We start from the raw sequence: 3840 nt of genomic DNA, 5'->3' as shown, positions 1-3840 counted from the left end.
GGGGGGGGGGAAAGTGAAGCAAACATAAATTCAGAGGATTGAAGAAATAAGCTGAAGAATCACAGTTAAAGACAGGCAAATCTAGTTTAATGTTCACATGGAGAAATTACACATCACAGAGATTAAACAGGATTTTAACTGTAACATAGCTGCAATGAAGTGATAGTCATTTCGTATTAGAAAAATAATCTTGACGCAGTTTTCCGATTTTTGGTCTACTTAAGTTCATGTTAAGATGGATTTACATCATTGATCATAATGACTTTGCCCGTGTGCTTTTCCACAGTCCAGTATCAATATTCTTTGGACGAAGGAAAGATTAGCTGTTTATTTATCAATGGTTTTGCCCTTTGGTTGCAAGCAGAAAAAAAACTTGTTTTCACTTATTTAAATATCAGAATGAGAGTTTGTGATGATAAACCTTTTGGTGTTAAATGAATTTTCCCTAGCAAGTTCCTTGATTTTGATGCAAGAGCAGATTTATAAAAGCTGATTGGAGACCTAAAGCATTGCCCCATATGCAAAAAAGTAGATATACTTTGTTTTTCTAATCTCAGTAAAAAAACACTACTGTTTTAATGCTACTTGTACATAGTGGACTAAAAACCCCTGTGCCTAACTGACAAAACTGTAGTTTCCAAATGTATAATACAGTTACAAACATTTTCAATCTAGATTGAAGAAAACACGTCTGTATTGACTCAGAACAAGTTTATTTGCAATTAGACATCTCATGCAATCATGCAGGACCACTAACTATAGCTGTAACTTCCGAGTCTAAAAGACATTGGGTGAAAAATCCTCAACATTTAAGATAATTTTCATATTAGGAGCTCTGTACTTGAGCTGTAAATAATTTTCTAAAGGAATGTACCCACAGATTAAAAAAAACATACACACCTTTATCATATTTACAAAAAATATTTAATTAAAAATATTTTATAATTACAGTAGTCTATTAAAGCATATACTTTTCTCACTTACACTTATAGAACATCTCTATATATACACAGTATGAAATGTCACTCATTTATCTATACAATATGTAACATTCCTGCAGGGAGAAGAAAGTTCCCTGGGCCCGAATAAAATCATCTATTTTAAACAATAGATGTCAAATATATCTACAATGCTCTGGTAGATTAGTAAAGCTTCACAATTCAGCTGTTCTGTCCTTTTATAGTTATACTCCTAAAGTTTGATTTACTCTTGATCTTCTATCCAACAGAAGAGTCCTGTTTTTTCTGCTTAAGGTTTAAATCTCCTCCCACCAAAATAAACATACAATTCACATCTGATATAAAAGGAACAGGAAAAAAAACAACAAAAAAGGATGCGTTTAAATGCTATGGATGTGCAAAATGGTGAAAGGTTCTCTCTTGGAATGAAGTATGGAAACGACTCTGGGGTTGAATGATTTTTTCCTCTGGTCTGATGGCTGATATTTCTTTTCCCCCTCCCTCTCTAATGTGTCTTTCTCTGTTCCTCTGGCTCTGGATCTGCCTGCTGCACACCTGTGGAAGAGGAATGAATAGAGGGGGTGTGTGAACCATTCTGCTCCAGACTGACTGGCGCCACCAACAAAACACAAGACATGCTTGATCAACAACCCAAAACAAACCAGGTCAAACAACAACCGCAGCTCCCAGGCTAGGCCAAACAGAGGAATACACAGCTGCAAGCCCCAGCTAGAAGCGCTTGAGAAGGGACTTTCATAGGCAAGTCTCCCTGCAAACACTGTTGGAGCAGCCCAGACCCCATGTCTGCACCATGTATGAAACAGAGATAGAGACAGTTGTAACACAAGGAAAAAAAAAAAATCTTCCTTCAGAAAAGAACATAGGTGCACTCAGGTCAGAGAGGCATTAGCACTCCTGAAATATGATTCAGGGCATACTGGAGGAGAAATGAACTCCTCAGGAAAGTGCAGTGGACTCCAGCTGGTTCTAAAGGAAGAGTTAGCTGAAACATTTACAGTGCAAAAGGGCACTGGCATGACAATGCTATGGATGGGAAGGATGCAGCCTCTGTGAGGTCTCCAAATGCCCAAGCGTGGCTTGCAACTCACCTTGGGTGTGGAGTTCAGCGGCACAGGATGCTGTCCCCCTGCTTGTTCACAGAGCCAGCCTGCACAGCAGTGAAACAGATCGGTCTTAGTACGGATTATTAGCTCGGCCCTGATCTCCCTCTTCGCTACCCTACCCGCTGGGTCTCCATCACACCACAGGCAGAGTGGGGCTGGGAGGGGAAAAGCCCCACAATGGAAGGAGCCACCACAGCGGGCTGTCAGTCTAGGCCAACAGAGCCCTACTGTCCCCAGATCGGTACCCGCTGGCCTCCAAGCTGGACGCCAGCCCCATCAGGGTGATCCTTCCTGGGCTTGCGTGGGTGTTGCCTGCCAGGCAGGCTGGACTGGGGGTGTCACAGGTTTCTCTCTGGTTCTGGGAGAGAAGATGCTTGTCTAGGGGTAAGAGTGGATGCCAGGGAGAGGAGAGCCCCCTCCCCTGGACCACTGCCATGTGTGCATCCCCCTCCCAAAAGCTGTCCCCACTGAAGGGGGGAAGCCCCTCCAGCCGGTACAGACTCTTGTGTCTACACATACATAAACCAATACACACACACCATGCACACCCCAATACATACCAGTATATGACACACATGTGCGCAAATACACACGATACACCCAGTATACACAAACACGAGATACTGCACACACATACTGATGACACAAATACACGCAGCTACATGTGAGAAACAAACACACCACACACGATATACCTAGCATACACACAAATATATGTATCATACATGCGCACACACATACACACCAATAAACACAAATACATACATGCACGCCATACACATGTCCACACACACCAATACACACACACACTGGTATAGGCACTCACGATACACCCAGCATACAAACATGATACAGCACACACACCAACAAACACAAATACACACACACGGGATACACCATGCATACACAATGCACACAACATACACACAAACATGAGATACAGCATACACCCCCCACCAATAAACACAGATACACACAGCATCATATCCCCCCCACACACACAGGTGCAAATACACACACGTGATACACCCAGCATACGCACAAACACGATACAGCATACACACACGTACCAATAAACACAAACATGCACAACACCATACACCCCCCCCCCACACACAGGTGCAAACACACACACACGATACACCCAGTATACACAAACACGAGATGCAGCATACGCATACTGCTACACGCGAGATAAATGAACCACACGGATGCATGCACACACACACGATACACCCCAATAACCACAAAAACACACAGACACCATACACACGCAGTGATACACACAAACATACACGCCCACACACACCTATGCACTCACCATACCCCTGCACACAGAGATACACTTACCATACCCCCCACACAAGTATACATGCCCACACAGACCTATGCACTCACCATACCCACACGCACAGATACACTTTTACCATACGCTCACACACACCCATACGCACAAATATACAAACCCACACACCCCGATACACACAAACATACACGCCCACACCCCGAGCTACCCACTTACCGTACCCCCACACACCCCGACACACGCCCACACACGGAGCGATGCACCGACCATACACACACACGCACGCACCCCCGGCAGAGGCAGAGGCAGAGGCAGCGGCAGCGGCGATGCAGCCCGCACACGCGTTCCCCCCGCCCGGGGCCGGGGCCGTCTCTCACCGGGTCGGTGTTGAGGGCGCTCAGCGGGCTGCGGGCGGTGCCGGCGGGGCAGGCGGCCGGGTGCAGCGGCGGCG

At 45.3% G+C, this 3840-nt stretch overlaps 1 long non-coding RNA gene across 1 annotated transcript; it reads right to left on the bottom strand.

Moving 5' to 3' along the window:
* Positions 1-65: 65 nt before the first annotated feature.
* Positions 66-3836, bottom strand: LOC102386595. The gene is made up of 3 exons (XR_323982.3): positions 3767-3836; positions 2069-2127; positions 66-1514 (listed from the first exon to the last, which is right to left on the bottom strand). It is a non-coding gene; the product is annotated as an uncharacterized LOC102386595 (long non-coding RNA).
* Between the last annotated feature and the right edge of the window lie 4 nt (positions 3837-3840).

The sequence above is a fragment of the Alligator sinensis genome, unplaced genomic scaffold, assembly GCF_000455745.1.
Source record: "Alligator sinensis unplaced genomic scaffold, ASM45574v1 scaffold342_1, whole genome shotgun sequence".
NCBI classification, from domain to species: Eukaryota; Metazoa; Chordata; order Crocodylia; family Alligatoridae; genus Alligator; species Alligator sinensis.
Note: the sequence above shows the minus strand (reverse complement) of the source record. Positions and strands in the feature narration are given on the sequence as shown.